The sequence below is a fragment of the Elaeis guineensis genome, chromosome 12, assembly GCF_000442705.2.
Source record: "Elaeis guineensis isolate ETL-2024a chromosome 12, EG11, whole genome shotgun sequence".
Taxonomy (NCBI): Eukaryota; Viridiplantae; Streptophyta; class Magnoliopsida; order Arecales; family Arecaceae; genus Elaeis; species Elaeis guineensis.
The window spans coordinates 718,766-730,613 of NC_026004.2; the positions used below are offsets into that span (position 1 = coordinate 718,766).

The 11,848-nt window shown below is 35.2% G+C and overlaps 1 pseudogene; it reads left to right on the top strand.

Annotated features, from left to right (window-relative positions):
• The window catches only part of LOC140852911 (uncharacterized), a 33,050-nt pseudogene extending 21,509 nt beyond the window's left edge, over window positions 1-11,541 (top strand).
• The last annotated feature ends 307 nt before the right edge of the window (window positions 11,542-11,848 follow it).

An 11,848-nucleotide genomic window follows, 5' to 3' on the forward strand; every position in this document is an offset into this window, starting at 1 on the left:
TAATCCACCGCCACCAGGATGTATTGATTTGAATGAGAAGGTGGAAAAGGCCCCATAAAATCTAATCCCCACACATCGAACAGTTCTACTTCAAGGATATTGGTTAGTGGCATTTCCTGTCTAAAAGAAATATTTCCAGTTCTTTGACATCGGTCACAAGAAGAAACAAAAGCAATAGCATCTTTAAACAGGTTAGGCCAATAAAAACCACACTGTAATACTTTAGCAGCTGTTTTGTTGGGTCCAAAATGGCCTCCACACTCTAATGAATGGCAGTGTTTTAAAATATTTTTAATTTCATCATCAGGCACACATTTTCTAATAAGCTGATCTGGACAATACTTATATAAATATGGATCCTCCCAAAAATAATATTTTGCATCATGTAAAAATTTCTTTTTTTGCTGGTAATTAAATTCCGAAGGAATAATATCACATGCCTTAAAATTAACAATATCAGCATACCAGGGTGTACTAGATGTGAGTAATGCAAATAATTGTTCATCAGGGAATGACTCATTAATGGGTACCTCAGTGTTCTCAATTTTTTTACTTAACTCTAACCGAGACAAGTGATCTGCTACAAGATTTTCTGCTCCTTTCTTATCCCTAATCTCCAAGTCAAATTCCTGCAATAAGAGCACCCAACGAATTAGTCTCGGTTTCGCATCCTTCTTTTCAAGTAAATATTTAATTGCTGAGTGATCAGTATAAACTATTGTTTTTGCTCCTATAAGATATGGCCTAAATTTATCAAAAGCAAAAATAATGGCGAGCAACTCTTTTTCTGTGGTGGCATAGTTCAACTGTGCATTATTCAGTGTTCGACTCGCATAGTACACCACATGAAGTCTATTCTCCTTTCTTTGTCCCAAGACTGCTCCTATAGCATAGTCGCTTGCATCACACATGAGTTCAAATGGTAGATTCCAGTCAGGTGCAGTGATGATAGGAGCTGAGATTAATTCTCTCTTTAATCTGTTAAAAGCAACCAAACACTCATCAGTAATTTTAAAAGGCGCATCCTTGATCAATAAATTACAAAGAGGTTTGGTAATTTTAGAGAAGTCTTTTATAAATCTTCTATAGAAGCCAGTATGCCCTAAGAAACTCCTCACTCCTTTAACAGATGTTGGTGGTGATAATTTTTCAATGACCTCCACCTTTGCTTTGTCTACTTCTATCCCTCTAGATGAAATCTTATGGCCTAAAACTACTCCTTCCTGCACCATAAAATGACATTTCTCCCAGTTCAACACAAGATTAGTTTCTTCACAACGCTGTAGAACTTGGGAGAGGTTAGTCAAACACATATCAAAAGAAGGACCAAAAACTGAAAAATCATCCATAAAGATTTCAATGAATTTTTCAACCATATCAGAGAATATAGACATCATACATCTTTGAAAAGTTGCAGGTGCATTACATAACCCAAATGGCATTCTCCTATATGCAAATGTTCCATATGGACAAGTAAATATAGTTTTTTCTTGATCCTCAGGTACAATAGGAATTTGAAAATATCCTGAATAACCATCTAAAAAATAGTAGAAGGGATATCCGGACAATCTCTCAAGCATTTGATCAATAAAAGGCAAAGGAAAATGGTCCTTTCGTGTGGCTTTGTTTAACTTCCTATAATCAATACACACACGCCAACCAGTGACTGTTCTAGTGGGTATCAGCTCATTTTTATTATTTGTAATAACAGTCATCCCCCCTTTCTTAGGAACTACTTGAACAGGACTCACCCAACTACTATCAGAAATAGGGTAGATAATTCCTGCATCAAGTAACTTCATTACTTCAGCTCTAACTACTTCCTTCATATTAGGATTTAACCTACGTTGATGCTCAATTGAAGGTTTGTAGTTTTCTTCCATTAAAATTTTATGCATGCATATACTGGGACTAATTCCCTTAATATCATCAATAGACCAGCCTAATGCTCTCTTATGCTTTTTCAACACATGCAACAATTTTTTCTCTTGTTCAGTAGACAAATGAGCAGATATAATGACAGGAAAAATAGATGAGTCTCCCAAGAATGCATATCTTAAGTGAGAAGGGAGCTGCTTAAGCTCAAGCTTGGGGTTTGGCTTAGCCTCTACTGAATCCTGTATTTTCTCAATATCATTTAATACATCAACATGCTGTTTATTTTTAACACCATCAATCAAGTCATATTCAGAATTGTCAATTATTTCACTAACAAATTTATTAATCACATCTAATCTAAAACATTCATCATTCTCAAGAGGATATTTAGATGAATTAAGCACGTTAAAAATTACCTCTTCTTGTCCCACTCTTAAAGTAAGCTTACCCTCATGGACATCTATAAGTGCCTTGCCAGTTGCAAGGAATGGACGCCCCAATATCAAAGGAACCTCTCTATCTTCCTCCATATCCAAGACAATGAAATCCACTGGGAAGATAAATTTGTCCACCTTGACTAATACATCCTCCACTATGCCTTTAGGATATGTCACCGATCGATCAGCTAGTTGTAATGAGATACTGGTTTGTTTCACATCCCCTAGTCCAAGCTTCCTGAAAACAGATAAAGGCATTAAGTTAATGCTAGCACCTAAATCGCACAATGCTTTAGTGAATTCGATATTGCCAATATTGCATGGAATTGTAAAACTCCCTGGATCTTTTAATTTTGATGGCAACTTGTTCTGAATGATCGCACTGCACTCTTCGGTGAGCATGACTGTCTCATGGTCCTCTAGCCTTCTCTTTTTGGAAAGGATGTCCTTCAAGAATTTGGCATAGCTAGGCATCTGAGCTAATGCCTCTGCAAATGGAATATTTATGTGTAGTTTCTTGAAGACCTCCAAAAACTTCAGAAAGTTCTTGTCATCCTTACTTTGCTTGAGCCTTTGAGGAAAAGGAACTGGTGGATTGTAGGGCTTTACTGGCTCTTCCTTTTTCTCTTTTAGCTTCTCTTTGACCATAATCTCTTCTTGAGTTTGTTCCTTTACTTGTTCTTTAACAGGCTCTTTCCCTTGTTGTTCCCCTAGTTGTTTTCCACTCCTCAAGGTAATTGTCTTCACATGCTCCTTCGGGTTCGTTTCAGTATTGCTAGGCAATGACCCTTGAGTTCTGTTAGCTACCATATTGGCCAACTGTCCCATTTGTATTTCCAAGTTTTTAATGGCAGCTTGCTGGTTTTGAAAGTTTGCCTTAGTCTCACCCATGAAATCAGTAGTGGCCTTAGTGAGTGTTGCAACCAATTCTTCCAGATTAGACTTCTTTTCTTGCTGTGGAAAATCAGGTGGTCCTCTATTCTGATAATTTTGTTGTTGCTGTTGATTTTCCCAGGAAAAATTTGGATGGTTCTTCCAGACAGGCGTGTAGGTGTTTGAGTATGGATTGTTCTGTTGCCTTCCTTGGTTTGTCATATATTGCACTTGTTCTTGTACTGGAGGCATGAATGAGCTGTCAATCGGGCAATCTCGAGTAGCATGTTGCCCAGTACACATCTCACAGGTCTGCACACAAGTATTGACAGCATTAATAGACAAATGATCTAATTTTTTGAAAAGAGTGTCTACCTTTGCATTGAGTGCAGTAATAGCATCTATCTCATGAACCCCGGCAGGTCTCCTCGCCATGTTTCTCTCATTGGGCCATTGGTAATTGTTGTTGGCCATTTCCTCCAAAAGATCATAGGCTTCATCAAGCGACTTCCCCATCAATGAACCTCCAGCAGCAGCATCAATATTAATTCTGGTATGGTTGTTCAGCCCATTGTAGAAGGTTTGCACAACCAACCATTTAGGCAGTCCGTTGTGTGGACACCGCCTAAGTAGATCCTTGAACCTTTCCCAGGCTTCATATAAGGTCTCCATATCGAATTGCACAAAGGTTTGGATGTCAGTCCTCAACTTGGCAGTCTTAGCAGGTGGAAAGAATTTTGCCAAAAATTTTTGTGCTAAGTCATTCCAAGTGGTGATCGAGCCAGCAGGAAGAGACTGTAACCATGCTTTAGCCTTGTCTCTAAGTGAAAACGGGAACAATCTTAACCGAATTGCATCATCTGACACTCCATTATGCTTAAGGGTATCACATATCTCCAAAAAGTTTGCAATGTGCGCATTAGGGTCATCATTGGGCAATCCTCCAAACTGAACTGCTGTCTGGATCATTTGGATCAAAGCAGGATTGATCTCAAAGTTGTTTGCTTGCACAGGTGGTCTTGTGATGCTAGATGAAGCTCCATTCACGGTAGGCATGGCATAATCCCGCAGTGCCCTGGGGTTTGCCTCTCTAGCAACCTCATTATTCCCTACTAGGATTACTTCTCTCCTTGGATCTTCAGCCATTTTTGGATCTACTTTTGCCTCAGATTTCTTCCTTTCTCTGACTGCTTTAATGTTTTGTTTACAAGTGCGTTCAATTTCTTGACTTGAAATGGGATTTGATTCAATTCTTACCAGTCGACCCGATTCTCTTTTCCAAGTTGTAATTTTGAAAGATTATTATCTTTTTTTTTTTTTTTTTTAAGAGAAGAGAGAAGAGGAAAGAGAGAGAAAAGAGTTCTAGAGATGAGTCCTAAGGAGTCCTAAATCTAGAGATGAAAGAGAAGAGTGTTTTAATTAGGTTTAAATTTTAATGGCAAACAAGTTAGCACAAAATGGACTTTCTATCCTAGGGTTAACCTAGATCTAGACAGCTCCTAACTGTTCCAAGATCGCCTTCAAGCACTCCAAGCCCAAAACTGACTAACTGTCTCGGCCAGGTAAGTGTAAGATGTGGGAGGTCCCCTGCTTGTTGCTTTCCTTAGACACCAACTGAGTTGGCCAGGTCAGACAACGGAACCAATTGAAAACCACCTTCTTAAACCACTTGCCTTAGACACCGAGCAATTAATCAATTCGAACCCGGTCTAACTTTAGGACTTTCTTGTCCTATTGAGCTCGAATATCCTAGGGCCAACGTTTAATTGATTTTAGATTAAGGTCTAGGTTATGCAGAATGAAGGATGTGGTTTTTGGGCTAAGGAAGGGTGATCAAATCCCCACCTTATCTGATTAATGGGTTAAGTGCCCTTAAAGTTAATTATGGAGATGCAATGCAAAGAAACAAGATGTCCAATCAAGTTTGATTTTTTTTTTTTTTTTAATATTTTTGGTTATACTATATTAGTTAAGCGTTATGAAATGTCAGTAATTTTTTTTTTTAAATATCTAAGAAAAAAAATATCTAGATTACTAGTAAAATCAACTATTCTTGATATTAAAGCACCACTCCCCGGCAACGGCGCCAAAAACTTGATAGCCTATTTCGCAAGTGCACGAAATCGCTCAAGTAATATAATGATAAATAAGAGATCGTTCCCACGAGGACTGAGTTTAATTACCAAAAATGAACGCTGATTTTACTAATATCTAAACGATCGAAACTGAATGATAATGAAAAATAAAATTAACTCTAAAGAACTCAATGAAAGCTAAATCAAAATTCGATTGATAAAGCACTAGGGTATATCTGATTTCACTTGGACCAATTATCAATTCCAGCTATTCTGATTAATAATCTAAATTTAATTATTAATGCAAGGATAAATAATCCTAAATTATTTAATAATCTCTCCCGAGTCTTATTAAATATACTAATTAAAACCTATAATCTATCTTCCAATAGTAAAATAGATTTCAATTAGTTCAACAAGCACAGTGATTATTTTCAAGATCCCACAGGTCAAATCTTCTGCTCCCGCTCCAATTATTATTCCTATGATGTTTGTTATTAACTCCAATTTATAATCTTCCTTCCCAGTACCAATTATAAATCGAAATCAATCAAGTACCAAAGGTAATAATACTTAAAAGCATTAAGCGCAAATAACAAACAATTGCATTAACAAAGAAAATTAATACAAGATTCTGGAATTGAAATTAAATCCAAGCTACATCAGGTACCCTAGCTAGAAATTTAGCTTTTCATCATATCAAAATCAAACTCAAGTTTACTTGAATAAAACTCCAAAATCATCCTAACAATGAGTTCTAGAAAATAAATGCAAAGTAAACAAGAGAAAGAAAAAACTCTGAAGGAATTGCAGAGCCGAATGAATCTTCTCTTCAAATCTTCCAGATACTCCAAACTCTCCTTGCTTGATTTCTAGCTTTCAAAGATGATTCTCTCCTGTCCTGCTGGTGTTTTAGGATCCTTAAATAGGGCTAGGGCTAGGGTTAAGGTGGTATTTTTCTCATGATTTTATTCTATATATCATTCTTTTTATTTGGTATAGAATCTCTCCTCCTTTGGATAGGCTTTAAGCAACCACCAGCCATCTACTCCTTATACTGCCCAAATTTTCTGATTTTATTATGATTTCCATAGTAAAAGAAGGAAAGGAGGCATGGTTAATTAGAGGAGAAGAATTTCTTCCTTTCTGGGTCCACAAAATCTGCAAAACAAGGTAAGGTTTCGGCTGCCCAAATCAAGTTTTTCAAGAATTAGTTTCAATTCTTTCTCAGTTTGCTCCTCATGCAGAATTAGTTTGGACTCTGATTTTCTTCCATTTAATTCTTTCCAAGATAGCTCTTTGCCATCCAAAATTAGTTGCCATATCAGATCTTTGTGCCAAGAAATACTAAGAAGAATCTGGGTGTATCAGGTGTTTCTTGTTGTGTCCAACATTGTTACCAACTTCAACCTATTGTAGCCACCTCATCTGGAATCCAAATTTAATTCTGTAAATTATGTTCCTTTCTTGCTTCTCTCAAAATTCTGTAGGATCTAATCTTGCTCAATTTGGGGTCCTGTAGATTGTCTTTTAGGAGTCCTCACACCAAAATATCCAGAATTTAGATTGGTTGACTAGATGGGAGAGATTAACTGCTTGATTTATTTTCTGCATCTCTAATTTCTTTTCTGGCTGATGATGCCAAAAAGGATAAGGTGTGGGGTCCATTGATATCTTGATTTGATTATTCTGCTTTGAGGTGGACTCTGATTTTGATGCAAGACCTGATAACTCTGGATGACAAATCCTGCTGAATCGGACTCAACCAATTTCACTTAATTTGACCTTTAAAATATGGTTAAGCCCAATTATGTGTGACCTGGCTCAATTACCTGCAATTGACATAAAACATATCAGGTTCTTACATTTATTTAGTTAATTATTATATCAATTTCATCAAAATCATTAAAACTAATAATAATAATTACTATAAAAATGCAATACATCAAATACCTACTGTGTAAAGAAGAAAATATTATCTTCTCTCTATCTACTTTTATTTTTTTTTTAGAAAAAAAAAATTGATGAGCTACTGACTCATGAGTAGTGAATGAGTAGAGAAAGTGGGCACATAAAACTTCCCCATTCCAAACCCCACATACAAACAACTTATGCTTGCCTAAATATAGAAAAAGACTAAAACCCAAAGTAATTATTTTCTAAACAACCCCTTATTCTTCTTTGACATTCTCTTCTCTCTATAAAATCATTTTCTAGATTGAGAAAAAAGAGCAATGGTTTGGGATTACTGATGAAAAGAGAAAATTCTAAAATAAATCATCTGTGTATCTTTCAGTTTGTAAATAATATTCAACCAAGATCAGATAGAAGATATATTTAAAACACCAAGTTGTCTGATACAGCTAAATTCATCAATAATAAGTTTGATGAAACAATAAAAGCTAAAACTAAAAGATCAAAGTAACATAGAAAAATAACTATTCTGCCTTCCCATGATATCTAAAGCTCTGGTAAGGTTAGTACCATTACTCAACCATTATACTAAATATACTAATAATTTTAAACTCTTAGATTTTATTGCCTTCCCAATATGATATAAACAAATTTGATTAACACATTGAACTCACCATAAGTTTTAAGTGTTTAATTAAACTATCATGTATAACCATCCAAAGACCAACCATATTTCATTTAAACAATTAGAACAACAGAAAACTCACTAGACATTGCACCAAATCTAATTACTAACAACAACAAAGAATAAAGTATAAAATTAGATAAAAACTAAAAAATAAAAATACGACCAAAGTACAAGTTTGATTCACATATAATACAACATAACTGGAATTTCATTCTTACTAATTTGATTACTATGAATCTAAAGAAGCAATAGAATAATTTTTATGCCTACCCTGCAATATCTAATACTTTGATCTGTACTTGATGAGTTGTTCAGAAACTATTTCATCCACCAAAAGGTCAGAACCAGTGAGTTGGCTACCCTGATGTATTTATTATATTTACATGTATTTTTTCCAACATCCAGTTTATTAGACAAATTTATGAATTTTTTCAATAGTCTTTGAATTGTAAATATGGATTCATGTTGTATTTCTCTAATTTTTTTTTAAAATTATTGATTAGTTGTAACTTATAGATCATATACATTTAAATCTTCATTAGTCTAACATTCATGCATATTGTATAATACATAATCTAACTTACATAAATTCATTAAGATGCACATATATATCATTATATTTGATGAAGGTAATTTTTGTTAATTTGTAGTGATATACACTATTGAATTTCAAAAGCGTGGTTTGCCACATGCTCATATTTTAGTTTTTCTGCATGCTGAGGACAAATATCCAACTGGTGAAGATATCAATAAAATCATATTAGTTGAGATACCTGACCAAGAGTTTTATCCAAAGCTATATGAACTTGTGAATAATTTTATGATCCATGGTCCTTGTGGTGCTTCCAATCCACATTCCCCATGTATGAAGGATGGAAGTGTTCGAAACATTTTCCTAAACAGTTCAAAGGCTACACATCTATTGATGAAGAAGGATATCCTCTTTACAGAAGAAGGGATAATGATAGAACTGTAGAAAAGAATGGTGTTATTCTTGACAATAGATATGTCGTTCCATATAATCCATATCTTCTCTTGAAGTATCATGCACATATCAATGTTGAATGGTGCAATCAGTCAAGATCAATAAAATATCTTTTCAAATATATTAACAAAGGCCATGATCGTGTTACTGTAGCTTTTTATCGAAGTCCTGAAAATCAAGAAGAAGCAGATGAAATAAGTATGTACTATGATTGTAGGTACATATCTCCATGCGAAGCTGCTTGGAGGATTTTTGGCTTTGATATCAATTATAGAGATCCTCCTGTTGAACGGCTATCTTTTCATCTACCAGATGAGCAAATGGTTGTATTTGGTGATAAGGATCCAATTGATTCTGTTCTAAACAAACCTGGAATCAATCAGTCAATGTTTTTGGCATGGATGGAGGCCAATAAAAAGTATCTGAAAGCAAGAGATTTGACTTATGCAGAATTTCCTACTAAATTTGTATGGAAACAATCTGAGCTTCAATGGACTCCAAGAAAACGTGGGTTCTCTATTGGTAGAGTATTTTATGTCCCTCCTGGAAGTAGAGATATGTACTATGAGAGAATCTTACTTAATATAGTAAGAGGTGCCATGTGTTTTGAAGATATAAGGACTATCAATGGTGTTAGATATCCTTCATTTAAAGAGGCTTGCTATGCATTAGGCTTGCTTGATGATGACAAAGAATATATTGATGGCATAGCAGAGGCAAGTTTTTGGGGTACTGCAAATTACTTGAGAAGACTCTTTGCAATGTTATTATTGTCAAATTCTTTATCAAGGCATGAATTCATTTGGGAAAACAGTTGGCAATACTAAACGGAAGACATCCTTCAAAGGCAAAGGACTCTTCTACATCATGACAGTATGGCATTATCTATTTTTTTATTTATCATTTTGATTACTTAAAAAATTTACTTTGTATTTTTATTACTGTGATTATATGGTTATAGGAAAAAAAAAAACTTAATGCTGTTGCCATATTATCTAAAAGAAAATGTGTTCTTTTACTATTTTAGGTTTGCATTTGAGTGATGATGAATTAAAAAATTATGCACTTGCAGATATTGAAAAATTTCTTCAAAGTAGTGGTAAAAGTCTTCGTGATTATCCTCCAATGCCTTTTCCAGATGAGATGATCATTTCAGTTACTCAGAATTGGCTTATTCATGATGAGCTTCATTATAATAAACTATCTTTGGTTGAAGAGCACAAAAAGCTTATTTCCAGTCTTACAACTGAACAAAAAGAAATCTATGACACGATTATGAATGCTGTTGCTAGAAATAAATGTGGGATTTTCTTTATTTATGGTTATGGTGGCACTGAAAAAATATTTATTTGAAAAACTCTATCTGCTGCTTTACGATCAAAAGGTGAGATCGTGCTCACAGTAGCATCAAGTGGAATAGCATCTCTACTTCTTCCTGGAGGGAGAACGGCACACTCCAGATTTGGGATCCCTTTGAATGCAAATGAAGACTCAACTTGCAATATTAGACAAGGAAGTCCATTGGCTGAATTGATAGCTAAGACTAAGCTTATTATCTGGGATGAAGCTCTTATGATTCACAAATATTGTTTTGAAGCTTTAGACAGAACTTTAAGAGATATTCTCAGATTCACTAATCCAAATAGTTTGGAACAGCCTTTTGGGGGTAAAATTATTGTGCTTGGAGGTGACTTCAGATAAATTCTCTCTGTCATTCCTAAAGGTAGTAGACAGGATATTGTACTCGCCACCATCAATTCATCGTATCTTTGGTCTTTTTGTAAGGTGCTGACTTTAACTAAAAATATGAGGCTCCAAACAGATGGTTTTAATTCTGATTCAAATGAAATAAAAGAATTTTCAGACTGGATACTGAGTATTGGAGATGGGTTAGTTGGTGGGCCTAATGATGGTGAAGCAGTCATTAAAATTTCGGATGATCTTTTGATAAAAGAGTCAAATAATCCACTTGCAGCCATTGTAGAAAGCACATATCCATCTTTTTTGGAGAAGATGAAGGATCCAAACTATTTGCAAGAAAGAGCAATACTTGCTCCCACTCATGATATTGTGGACTTGGTCAATGAATTTATACTTACGTTGGTTCCTAGTGAGGAAAGAACATATTTAAGTTCTGACACCATTTGCAAAATAGATGAAAATCATAATACCCCTGATGATATTCACACACCTGAATTCTTGAATAGTATTAAATATTCCGGTCTTCCAACTCATTGTTTAAAGCTCAAATGTGGGGTTCCTGTAATGTTGTTAAGAAATATAGACCAATTTTCTGGATTGTGTAATGGCACCAGATTGATGATCACTCAATTAGGCACTCATGTAGTTGAGGCCAAAGTTATTTCAGGCAGTAATATAGGACAAAAGATCTCCATTGCTCGCATGACTTTAACTCCATCAGACTCAAGATTACCTTTTAAATTTCAACGTAGACAATATCCCTTGACAGTTTCATTTGCTATGACCATCAATAAAAGTCAAGGTCAATCTCTTTCTCATGTTGGATTATATCTTAGAAGATCTGTCTTTAGCCATGGTCAGCTTTATGTTGCAATTTTTCGAGTTAGAAGTCGAAGTGGTTTGAAAATATTAATCTGTGACAATGAAGGGAAGATTTCATGTAATACAACTAATGTAGTGTATAAAGAAGTCTTCCAAAATTTGAGATAGGTAAGTATTTTCTGACATCTCTACTAATATGTTTTCAGTACTTAGTTGAGTATGTAATAATTTGCCTTTGAGAGGCAATGAATGACGATGTCTTGCGCTAGTCTGAATCCTACACAGAAGGAGAGTCCGTCCTTGAATCCTGCAGGAAAGCGGCAATGCTTGTTCTTCCTTGTTCCTAGTCTTCTCGTTCTGCAGTGAATTCCAAATGTTAGTAATGTAACTATCTCAGTGCAGGGTCGTGTCTTAAGTCTATCGATCCGGTAATCCATACTGTGGTCAAGCCGATGGACGACCGTGCGGGAACCAG